This window comes from Rousettus aegyptiacus, unplaced genomic scaffold (assembly GCF_014176215.1).
Source record: "Rousettus aegyptiacus isolate mRouAeg1 unplaced genomic scaffold, mRouAeg1.p scaffold_m13_p_10, whole genome shotgun sequence".
Taxonomy (NCBI): Eukaryota; Metazoa; Chordata; class Mammalia; order Chiroptera; family Pteropodidae; genus Rousettus; species Rousettus aegyptiacus.
This window is the reverse complement of record NW_023416285.1, coordinates 9,115,717-9,128,871: the sequence shown is the minus strand read 5'-3', so window position 1 is coordinate 9,128,871 and position 13,155 is coordinate 9,115,717.

Below are 13,155 nucleotides of genomic sequence, written 5' to 3'. Positions count from 1 at the left end.
AATCTGTGTATAAGTGCAACTGGGAGGTTCAAACTGGTGTTGTTCGAGGGTCAACTGGACTTGATAATGACAATAAATAACTATATTACTGCTTTACATAGTTACTATATTACACATTTTATTGGTATATTATGTTGTATACTTTCTACTTATTAAAAAAAAAGTTACTGTAAAACAGTATGGGTGTTACTCCAGCAGCAGCCTCACACATCTTAAGTTTACTGTGTCTCTTGACTGCATCATTGTTTCTTGTGCTTGATTTAATGTCATGTTGTTTCGTATAGTAACGTGCTGTACAGGCTTTTAGCCTGGGAGTGATAGGCTGGACCATACAGCCGAGGTGTGTGGTAAGCTGTACCTTCTAGGTCTGCGTAAGTGCACTCTGGGATGTCCACACAGTGACGCATATCCCAGAGTGCATCCCCGTTAAGCTGCGCAAGACCATATACATATGTGTTTTACATATACTACATACGTGTATGTTTTACGTGTGTGTGTATGCATGCCTGCCTGTGTCTATTTCACAGCCTTTTCCCCAGATCCAGCTTTCCTGCACTTTTGTCTTTTGTATTCTGAATGCACGTGCACGGAATGCGATACCTTAAACAACCACAGCTATTTTGGTGCACAACACGGGGCAGATGAACGCGTTTCTGCATTTAGTTCACTGTGGTTGCTGCTCTGCTTTCACCCCAGAGTGCCCCCCCCCAAAGTCACCCTGCGGGGAGTGTGGAGCCATCTGTTTTGCATTTCACACTGCTCATAGTGCAGTGTCCTATTTCAGCTTTCTGTGCCGCATCCGCACGATGACATTTGAGGTAGCTACGACCCATAATGATGAGGATCGCAGAGATGATGGGCTCGTTAAGCACATCTCATTTTAGACAAACTGCGAGTGGCATTTTGTTTATATGGTTCATTTCGCCAACAAATTAGATTTCAAATTGATTGCTTTCCAAAATGGCTTTGTTCATCAATTCTGAGACCAGGCAATTACAATCAGAATCCTAGTAATTAATGGTCTCCTATATTAAAAGTGTTTTTTAAACAGCAAAGCATTCATAAATTTCAACAAAATGTAACATCTATTCTTGACTTGTAATCCCTCTCAAGTACTGTACAGTGTAGAAATGAAATAAAAGGCCTTTGCACAAGTTTACTGGGGGGAGGGGGGAAGATATGACAGCCCAGACCAAAGGCATGTAAGCCGCTTAGATCCCCTTATTGTGAAGTAACTAAAGACCCAGCAGAATACAAATAAAATGTTTAACATTCTGGCCCAAGAGAAATCAATGGTACTGGATTATAATTGAATATTATTTGTCATTTTACTCAAAAAGCAACCTCTAGCATGTGACATTTTTGTTTACATTTGTGCGCGAGGTGAGTAATTTAGTGGAGGTACTGATCATTCTTTAAGTTCGTAATAGTTTTTTTTATCTTGCATCTCTGAAATCAAATTAGAAATTGAAGAAAGGGGTAAGGAGCCTCCATGGAGTTTCCTTAAACTTTAATTGGCCAAAGTGATTAGTAATTAGCTCCAGGTTTTCACTCGCAGGAATCGCAGGGCACTTCTGAGTCTTTGTGGATTCATCACTGTGTTCGAATCCTACCTACACCACTAACATTCTGATGATTTGTGGATAAATTTCACAATCTTTCCCAAATCTTTCTATTGCAAAATAAAACGTAAATTCACATAATCACATAAAGAACAGGTGTTGCTTAATTAATTGTTACGACATGGAAATCACCCAGGGCAAGAAACAACCTTTTGCCCTATTTGAAAAGTCCCTTTCACTGGCCTCATCCCTATCATAGCCTCTCCTCCTTCTTATCATCCCTTAACTAACGATTATCCTGACTTTTATAGTATTCGCTTCCTATATTTTTAAAAACAGTTCAATCATCCAAATGGGTAACCCTAGATATGGATTCAGCCATTTCTCCAGAAAAGGTTATTTCGTGTCTCCAAATACTAACCCGGTAATCTGTAAAACTCAGACCACTTAGCTCCCAGGTGTCGACATATGTGTCAGCCTAGCTCAGCACAGAAAAGGTGCTCACTTTGCTCTTCTTGGTCCCAACTCCTCTCCCTAGAAAGGCAAGATGGCTTGCAGAGAAGACAGCAGGGACAAAGGCCAGACTCCCAAGGAAAGGGAAACTCTCCCTTTTAAGCCTTGCATAAAAGGGCAACACAACAAATTCATACTTGACTGGCACACTGTGAAGGAAAAGTCATGAAAATCCTCATCGCTCTAGCTAGTCACGAAAACGTCAATTCAGAAGTGAAAGACTTTCACTCTTGAGCATGTTCTCTATGCCTTCCAGGACCCTGAGACTTATAATTTTTATCTTGGCTCTGGCTCTAATTGATGTTGTGATATCTGGTATGTTCCTTGAATATTTGAGATTTCTGATCTGGAAAGAATGAATCACCTTTAAACTCAAAGCTTTCTCCACACTGTAAAGATGGAGAAATCAAACAAAGCAGTTGTTTCAAGGTCAAATCACAGAAACTCCGGTCTCTTCGGAAACATCTTGCTTATTCTCTCATTTCCCTGACTCAAAATCTCGCAGTTGTTTCTTGCCCCCTAGTGAATAAAGTCCAATCACCTTTGTCAGGCTTTCTTATGTGACATCAGCCTTCTGACATTCCTTGACAGGTGAGATCACTTCCCTACACTGACTAGCTTTTTGGAGGGGAAGAATGTTCTAGCAGCCTTCTCTGTGTGTAAGGAGAGTAGTTCCTGAGGCCGATTCCTTCACTGCTAAGCAGAATGAATGGTGAGTGTGAGACTACACACGGCAAGCATACAGAGCGTGGGGTCGAGGTAGGATGCTGGGGTCCACTAGGAGGAGGATAATGGTTGAACAAGCATTGCTAGAGAAGCCACGGCAGATTATCCCTGGGGAAGAGATGAGGCGGTCAGCCTCAGAAAAAGAGATTTTAGGAAAATGACAGAGTGGTTCAAAATGAGATTCATGAAGTTTGGTCATATGCGGTGTTATGAACCCTCTTTTACATCTCTCCATGGTATCCTTAGAAAACATACATTTCTTACTTATGTATTACATGGGCACAAGTGTTTCTGGAATGCACCAAAGAATAGAGTGCTGCCTCAAGATTGGCATAAACACAGTGGCTACCCACAGGATCTGATCACAGTTAGTAACTACGCTTGGACCTTTCATTTCTTTTATTCATGCCCTTCACTGCTTATAAATAGTCTTTCCCCTCCACCTCTATAGGTGCATGTAAGTATATATGCGATACATATTTAATGAGGGCCTACGATATCATCAGCATTGTTCAGACATCACATGTGTTATGTATTTAATTCTCATGATGCCTTAAGGTATTTTTATTATATCCGTTTCACAGATGAAACTCAGTAAGATTCAGTGGTTTGCCCAAGACGCATAGTTAGCAGGCAAGGGAGTGGGAACGAGAGCTCAGGCAGCCTGGCTCCAGATCCCATGCTCTTAACCACCCTGCCTCTTTTGTATCATTCCTCCACTGCAAGCCAATCACATCCTTCCCTGTGAATATCTTTGATCTTCTCGACTTAATGACAAGCTCTCTGAGAGTAAGTACTTTGTCTTTTTTCTTTGTTTACCCTCGACAGATATTTTTTACCTGGTATTTTGGTAGGAGGTGAAGAGTTTGGATTATTACCTTTCAAATGTTTAAAATTAGAATAACTCTTATAATAAATGAGGTCTGACTTGAGATGCCAGTGCATGAAATACATAAAAGCATAGATTCTTTGAGTGAAATTAAATAATCTGTCCCATGTCAATGTACCAGTGTAAATGTTAAGAGATTTTAATCTAAGGCATTCTACTCCCTAGCCCAAATTATTACCTACTATGTCTTTATACTATAAACCCTTCTCAAGCCATAGCCTTAAAACAACCGAGCATAATATTGCATTACCTGAATAAGTAGGAGGATATGTTAAGAGGATGAATTCTTATGATTTTGTTTAGTATCATTCATTCAAAAGTTCATGTTGAGTGTTTCTATGAACTCCTACGAATGAAGCACATCTGGCAGCAAGAAGTACTTCCCTACACATATAAGTTTTAGGGAAGCAGGATTTAAAACTGTGTAACACAGACCATGGTTAACAACTAGAAATGTCTGCAAGTGTCAAGAAGTGGTAAAACGTTACTGTGCATGAGGCTGTGAATTCCTGGTGGCTGGAGATCTAACACAGAGACGTCCAGACAGCAGTCCTCTGGAAAGGACATCAGGGTGACTTTGGTCAGAGCACTGGACTGCAGGTCCTCTGCATGCCAGCCCCAAAAGCTCATAATTCCATTATCCTAACATCATCTAAGCACATAAAGGACATTTGACAAATGCCATTGGATCATGACAATTACAAATACACACATACACCAATAGTAAATACATATGTCATATATACATATATATGATAATGCTAAGAACATTATGCATATCTTAGTAATGTCATTCATTTAAACTCCTGTCTTCCTCAATGGATATAGCAATCCTTCCTATAATTTAAATTCAAATTGACAATATTTGAATTTCTTGTTAGAAGCAATAATTTTCTGACAAATGATTCTTTGTTTGCCTGAATAGCATAAACTCAAATATTTCCTTCATCACCAAGCAAAATTTATACTTTCTTTCCAAATTAATGCCTCCATTTGTATTCCAAGGACAACCATGTTACATGAGGAAACTAAATGCTCACTACTTTGAATTGGTTTAATGTCCATTACAGTTCCCTCTATAGGGCTTTTAAGATTTTTAGAAAGGGAATGCAAATTAAATTGTGTGAGGAAGAGATAAATGCCTGTTTTATTCATAATAAATTGATCTAAAAGCTTACTGATCATCTAAATGCTACATCTGGACTTGTTGTTATCACATGAAAATTCATTATAGAAAATATACTATGCAGATTAAGATGGCTAATGCAGCGTGTAAACTATAATTTCTGCTATGATTTAGAATTATACTTTCTCATCTAAGTGAAGATTGCTTTGACAGGCATTCATCAGCTACCCCATGTTCCTGCATTTGACCCAAAGTACTTGGAACAAATATTTGTAAAAAAAAAAAAAAAAAAAAAAAAAAAACACACAGATCCTGTAAAAGTCATGTGTCGTGAGGTCATGTTATTTGCCTAATTTTTGAAAAATAAACACTTCTTGGGTCTACATGACACTATATTATTCAGCTACCAAGTGAAATGATAGCAACAAAACTCAAGTTTTTGATGCATATCAAATGGCTACCTAACTCAAGATCCTCTGAGGTAGTGTTATCCAATAAAAATAAATGTTAGCCACAAATACAGGGCACACATGTAACTTTAAATTTTGTAACAACATTAAAAATAGTAAAAGTAAACAGTTGAAAATAATTTTCATATATATTTCCTTTACTATATATGTACAAAATATTTTTATTTCAACGTACAATCATCATAAAAATATTAATAATATTTTTTACTTTTTTTTTTGTAATAATTCTTTGGACTCTGGTATGTATCTATACTAATAGCACATCTCAGTTTGAACTAGCTATATTTCAAGAGCTCAACACCTACTAGTCATTCCTTCAAATCACGACTTCATCATGAATATGAGCAAAGGTAGCTAGTGGCTACTCTACCAGACAGTACAACTCTAAAGCTAAGTTTTCCACATTTCATCTCAATCACCAGTCTCTACTGTTCAGCCTTTTCCCCTATTGTGGATAATGATAATAGTCACCTATGTTTCAGCATCATTTAATCCTAATTAAGTGAAAAATAATTCTGGCAGGATATTAAAATCTCCAACCACGATAATGGATGGATATAAAAGCAGTTCAGGCTTGTACTATCTAAGTTCTCAAACTTCAGGGGAACAGAGCAAGAAAGTTTTCTCAGCCTCCCTTAAACTCATGGACTGTGAATAGGCAGTTAGACTAGTCCCTGGTGATCCAACCTTTGGTACCAACAGTATTTTTTGTTTGTTTGTTTCCTTTGTTTTTGTTCGGTTTTGTTTTTCTTTACCCTGCCAACTATGCCAAGAGATCCTAGTGGAGCCCAGCTCTGTACCACAGAATGCCACCTGCAGATGAGGACAATTAAAATCCTTACCTAGTTCTGCCCTCTACATTCAGTCCCTGAGTACTGCTGCCCTTAGACTCAAGTAGAAAAAGAAATTTCTCCAATCAGAGGACTCAACATGGTCCATGGTGATGTATATAGTCCCTGATATTCTCCACAGTGTTATATAATTTGAATTTGTTGACAATACTTAAAAATTGTCAATTCGCAATTTTGGTAGGATTCCCATTCCCAGTTCTTGGATGGGCTCCTGACGTTCTGAACCTTTATTCCAGCTCGTTCCTCTGATCTGACCCATTAAGGGCTCCGGGGATTGTTCATGCCCCTTGCTGGGTGTGCTTGTGGTACTGAATTTGGACTGCTAAGCACAGCTGAGGACAGAGGCAAGCTTCTCTGTCTTATTTATCCTGCCCATGGCTCAGTGTCACCTTGTTCCTGGCTCTGTGCTGGTGCCCTGACAGCAATGACACCGATGTCTTGGCCTATGGTAATTATTTTCCATGGTCAACAAAGTGTGCATGAAACAAAGCCATGATTAATCTCTAGTATAGAACTTCCTCGAGAATCGCTGCCCATGCTCCTACTGAATTACATGTAAAACGAAGCACTAACTCAACAAAGAGACATATCTTTCTCTATCAGGATTACACATAAAACCTCACTGGATTGGAGAATGACTATATAGTTTGAACTGAGAAATTCGAAATTACAGGCCTCTGTAAATTTCCTTGAAAATCGTGCTTCATAAACTTCGTATTTCGCTCCTAAGTACTCAACTTCCCCTCAACTTGACTTGTAGGAAAATCTTGAAAACTGGACTCACGCTTCCATTTTTGTCAAGCTACCTATATTAGTTTCCTAGTGCTGCCATAACAGATTACCACAAAGTAGGCAGCTTAAAACAATTATCACTCATTCCTGCACAGTTCTGGAGGCAGAAAGTCTGAAATCGAGGTGTGAACAGGGCCACACTCTCTCCAAAAGCTCTAAGGAAAATTCCATTCATACCCCTTTCAGTATATATTCTTTATTGTTTAAGAGTTTTGCCCTCAGACATTAGGGTATAAAGACCTGGGTTCGAATACCAGCTTCGTCCTGCGCCAGGTAGCTTCACCTCTGAGGCAGGTAGCTTCACCTCTCTGCACTTCGGTCTCTTCACTGTAAATTAAGAGTGATGATGGTAATCGCCTCGTAGCATGGTTTGTGGGTTTAAATGAGATGGCACTTCTAAGCCAATTAGAACTGAGCCTAGTACATCGTAAAAGTTCAGAAAAATTAGTATATTTGTTATTACTAGAGACATAATAATTTTTAGAGTTATCTTATATTAACCTGAATTTTGAGCTCTTTAAAACTTTGACTATAATCTGATCTCCATTATCATGTCATAATAAGCAAATGCTTAATATATTAAAATGTTTATTAAATAAAACCCACATAATTAGAATTTAATCATAGCTATTTTTAGGAGTCACTGTAAAGAACTTTTATGCAACTATTATTAGCAAACTAGTCTCTGCAGTATAACTATTCTCTGTAGCATAGCTATACTGATTTCTGAAAACACTGAAGCCGAAAGGACCAATAAGCCATTGTACGAGCACTCCTTGCACACACTCTACCTCTCTGATGACACAACTTTAATTCCCTCTCCTTGGTAAATACCATTTACAATTCAAATCTTCCCCCTGGAAGTCGCAAGCTTCCCATACACTCCAGAATTCCAAAATAATTATACTAGATAGATTCTGCAAGTACATTTGTTGTTCAGGTGGAGAGTCAGATTTCTGGAACTTCCTACTGTGTCTCCTTCACGGAATCCTTTCCTGCCTCAAATCTTCACCCTTCTCTGTATTCGTGCCCTTTGCTATTTGATTTTATATTACCTCCCACTAGCGGTGGAGTACATTTTTCCACCATGATTTTAGGTTCAGTCACTTGATAAATACATCAGAAGTTGTGGTGTGCCAGTTCTGAGCCTAGGCCTTAAGAAAAGTTCTAGGTTTCTAACCCATTCTCTTGAGCTTCTGCTGTCAACATCAGAACATTCCCAAGGTGGCCTCAAGAGGAAGATGAAGAAGATATGAAACAAAGTTCAGCTGTCTAGGTGGGTCCAGCCATGATCAGCTGACTTCCTAATGTATTAGCAAATACAACCAAGATCGGCAGAGTCTCACCCAAGCCTAGTCTAGGTTAGTCAATCTCCACTTAACCCACAGACCTGTGACCTAATTAAAAGCCACTTATTTTATATCACTAAGAGTTTGTAATTTATAACACAGTATTATTGTAGCACAAATAATAAACATACAAACAGCTGCCTACTCTTCACCCTTCTTCACCACACCCTGTGCCCTAGAAGATGAGACTTTAAGAACTCCATCTATGGGCTACCTTGCCTTCCAACTTTGAGACTGTTCATCCGATGGGGAGCAGCATCAGGAAACCGGACAATGAGATGAGAGTGAAGAAAGAGTGTATTCCTCTATCACATGTGCACTCACCCACTGGAAGCAAAAAGGTAAGTTGCTATTCAGATTTACATAGTGGAATGATCACTTTGGCTATTAAATATAAACTGGATTGGAAGGGGCAAAAATAGATGGAGACTTGATATTTTTGTAGTTCAAACAAGACATGGCATCAGCTTAGATAGAAAAATAACGGTGGAAATATAGAGAAATAGGTGAATTCAAGATGGGAAGAAAGCTTCCAGGATAGACTCTAACACTTCTTTTTTGCAACTTGATGGAAGGAAGCGTCATTGACTGAGGAGAGCGCTTAGAAAAAGAAATCCAGGTTTGCTGATGACAACCGGCCATTTGTCTTTGGACGTGTTTACTTTGAGGTGGCTTTGAGACATCTAGATGGAGATGTGAAACAGACAGCTGGACACACAGATCTGAAACTAACGAAAGGCCAGGACTTGGGGATTTATATTTGGGAGTTCTCGGCGTATGCTGATGATTAAAACTGTGGTGGTAGCTGAGGTTTCCCACCGGGTGAGAATAAGGTACAGGCCCAGATCTAAGAAACTCTACCATATACCAGCCAGTTAAAGAAAGATAAACTCGGAAGAATTTTTTAAAAAGAAAAAAAAAAAAAAAGGAGCAACAGAGACTCGAAGGATATACATGACACCAGAGAAAGGTAGTGTCATAGAAGACAAAGAAACAGCATATAAAACTGTGTAAATTGTGTGTATCTCTAGTTGACTAAAAATATGTGAAAAAAAATCTCTGTCTCATTATAGTCCCTTGTTTCTTTAGGGAATAAATGTTATGTCTTAAAGGAAGGGATTTCTTATGCAATATTCTACTGCACTTAGGTTTCCTCTGATTTTGACCCTTCCTGGTGACTGCCCTTCTCGGCAATAGGAGACAGTCTCATAGTTTTTATCTGTAACAAAGGCCGGGGCTCCGTCCTGCTGCTTCTGGTTATTACTGCTTCCCCCAAGCAGGACTGATAAATTGGATCCAGCGCTAGGAGCTTGGATTCCAGGTAACTAAGGTTTTACTCTAGCAAACTCTGGCTTACACATAAAGAAAAATCCAATGCACAAAGGTCAGCTTTCCCCAGGACGCACGCTTCAAAAGTAGCAGAGTCGGAGTTGAACTGATGCTTTCTGATTTTCAAATCTCCTGTTGTTTGACACATGAAGACGGCACCGTAACTGCAAAATGACAGGCTTCCCCTAACCTCCATATTGCAAGCAAGATGTAAGAAAAACAAAAACTCATTAAAGGGGAGAACTTCCATATTGTAAAGCTCAAAAATCAAAAACGCTAAAACTATAAATTTAACAATGCCAGCAGCCTTAGCCTCATCCTTTGAAAAATAAATCTTTGTCTCAGTGAACTCAGACCGTTTGCCATAACAAAACAAACAAACAAACAAACAACTACAGACTGGATGGCTTAAACCACAGATACTTATTTCTGAAAGTTCTGGAGACTGGGATGTCCAAGATCAAGGACTTGACAGATCTGGGGTCTGATAACATCCTGCTTCTTACCTTGTAGGTGGCTGTCTTCCCCTTTTATCCTCACGTGGGGAGAGCAGAGAGCTCCAGCAAGCTCATCTGTCTCTTCGTATAGAGACACTAATTCATTCATAAGGACTCTGCCCTTGTGACCTAAACCTCTCAAAGGCCCTCCTTCCAAATACCATCACATTAGGGTAAGGATTTTAACCCATGAATGCTGGGGGGACACAAACATCCAGTTCATAATAGCCTTTACCACCCTTGGGTGTTAAGGTTTCCAAAATTATGAAAACCACTTCTTATTGTCAAGAGTGCAGACTGCTTCCCAGTGTTATAAGACGATTGCATGGTTACCTTGCCTGTGGCTCAATTTACCAAAAGACATTTCATTCTGCTATTACTTCTCTCATTTTGTGGATAAACTGTTCACCTGCCAAAACCAAAACCAAAACCAACCTGTGCTCTTGCTACCCAACATAGTTGAATAAGCTTGAATTAGTTTCTCTATTTCATCTGTTCCCTTGTAGTTCACAAAAGATCCTTTTACAGCAGCTGGGTCTGCTCTAAGAAAGAGTGGGTACCACATGAGAACATTGCTCCAACAGTGTAAAAAGGCTGGACAACTGCAACAACAGGACATTGAATTTGGTGTCACAATTTAATTAAACCAACTAATGTTATCATGAGTACCGCATAAGGGCTGTGTCCTCTGTGGCCTTGGAGGACCTAATTACTCAAACCACCCCATTGGCTGAAGGACAGTCTTGTGCCTAAGGAGGAGTGTACGACATTTGTTTCATGACAAACATACATTATCAGGCTGTGGTAAACTGAGGTCTATCTCAATTGCTAGATTATCGTTATCTAAATTAAACTAAATAGGAATATTTTTATCTAGCACAATATGACGAATTAATCCAAGGAGTGGTTGTGTAGTTGGAAATTAAATGAAGCCAACAAAAAAGCAAAATTTAACACAAAGTAGAAGCCAAATTAATACATGTGACTGATGGACTCTGTGCTGGTGGGATAATAGTGCCGACGAGGGTATCCTAGAACCTCATGACAATCTACTGGCTGTCATCGCTTACTAGTTCAGTGCTATTACCAAACTAATGCAAACTACTGTCTCTTGTTCTGCCTTGGAAAACTGTAAAATACAAGGAATTGTCCATGCCTTGCCCATCCATTCTCAATAAGTAGGAATATTAAGGATCAGAACACTCCGTGGACCTTTGGACGATGCTACCTGGGAGGCTGTGGCCTTGGCCACTTGTCCTGGGATTTTTTTTCCTTCACCTGTGATCACATGGTCTTGGTGAACTGCCATGGAGACAGCATGGTAGGGAAGAGCAAGAACATCGGAGTCCCAGAAGCTAATTCTCATCATACATTGTCACAAGAGGAGATGATAACAGATGAGCCAGAGCCATTATGCAATCATTATATGACATCATGAGCATTTTTTAGTGCTTTCTATTTTGTAACATTTTTTTTGAAAACTAGAAGTCCATTTTCCTGTGCCCTAAATATAAAAGGCATTCTAATTGGATAACCACCATGTCAAACATCCTATAAAAAAGAGACAATTCATGTCTGGAAAGACAAAAAGGGGCTCAAGACCACCCTCCCTAACCCGGGCAGTTGTGGGGCAGGAGTTCCCAGTTCCCCTCAGACCATTTGTCTCAGTTTCCTAGGGTTGCCATGACAAAGTACCACAAACTAGGTGCTCTGAAACATCATAAATTTATGATTTATGGGGGCTATAAACCCCAAGTTAAGGTGCCAGCAGGATTGGGTCCTGCTGGGGTATCTAAAGGACACTGCTTCATGCCTGTCTCCGGGCTTCTGCTGAAGGCTGGCAGTCCTTGGCATTCCTTGGCTTACAGACACATTACTACAATCTTAACTCCCATCTTTACATAGTTTTCCTTCTATGTTTTTCTCCCTGCTGTTATCGTAAGGAAACCATTTACATTTGGTCAAGGCCTACCTTACTTACTCCAGTATGACTTCATCTTAATTAATTATCTCTGCTACAACTCTATTTCTAAATAAGGTCACATTTTGAGGTTTTGTGAGTTAGACTTTAACATATCTCCTGGGGGGACACAATTCAAGCCACAACACCATCTAAGTAATTCTGAAAGAGGATCTCGCAAGAAAATGAAACCAGTGCAGGTAAAACCTTATTTTTTACCATTTTTTTTAAACGGAAAACAAATAAAATGTTTTTTTTTTTAAGCTAACTTCTGACTTAATGCGAAATATATATGACTTACTGTTGAATTGTACACTTGAAACTTACTAGATTTCATTAACCGATATTACTGTAATAAAAAAAATTTTTAAATAAAATAACAAGGAAAAAAACTGAAACTTTTACTCACTGCATTTTATAAGGAAATACTAACTAATATGTGGCCTGACAAGAAGGGAGTCTCCTCTGATCTTTGGTGAAAATATTCCTGAAAGAAATAATATACCCCTGGGAATTGTCATGTGTCACTCATCATCCATGGTGGATCAGAGTTCTAGTCTACGGAAATGTTTCAATAAATGTGTCTCAAATATTCTAACCCAATACAGTTTCCTTCTATTAGGAGCTATGTTTCTGCAGCTACATGTAGAATCTTGCGAACTTGGAAATAGCTAATTTAAAGCAATATATAGTGCTTGGCCTTGTATTTAATCGGCCATATCATTGCGTCCAATTGAGTCTAGCTAAGAGGATTAACAAAATTGAGTTTTAAGTCAAGCCACAGAAATATTAGAGAGTGTATCCCTCTCATAAAGCAAGCCCGTCTCAATAAAACAAGACTAGAAGTGGATTACGATGTATGTACCTAACACTGAATTCCCAGGATCCCCTGACAAGTCATTTCACCTTCCAGGATCCAATGCCTGAAGAAGCGTGGCAAGCAGCGTAGGGCCAACGCCTTCTGGAGAGTTAGGCCCTGTCGGCAGAGGGATTTCTCTTTTCCAAACTCAGTACCAAGTGCTCACACCTCACTCATTGCAGCTGTGCTTCCCTATAAGTCTAAGTCGATGGCTCCCCTGACAGTCTTCAGG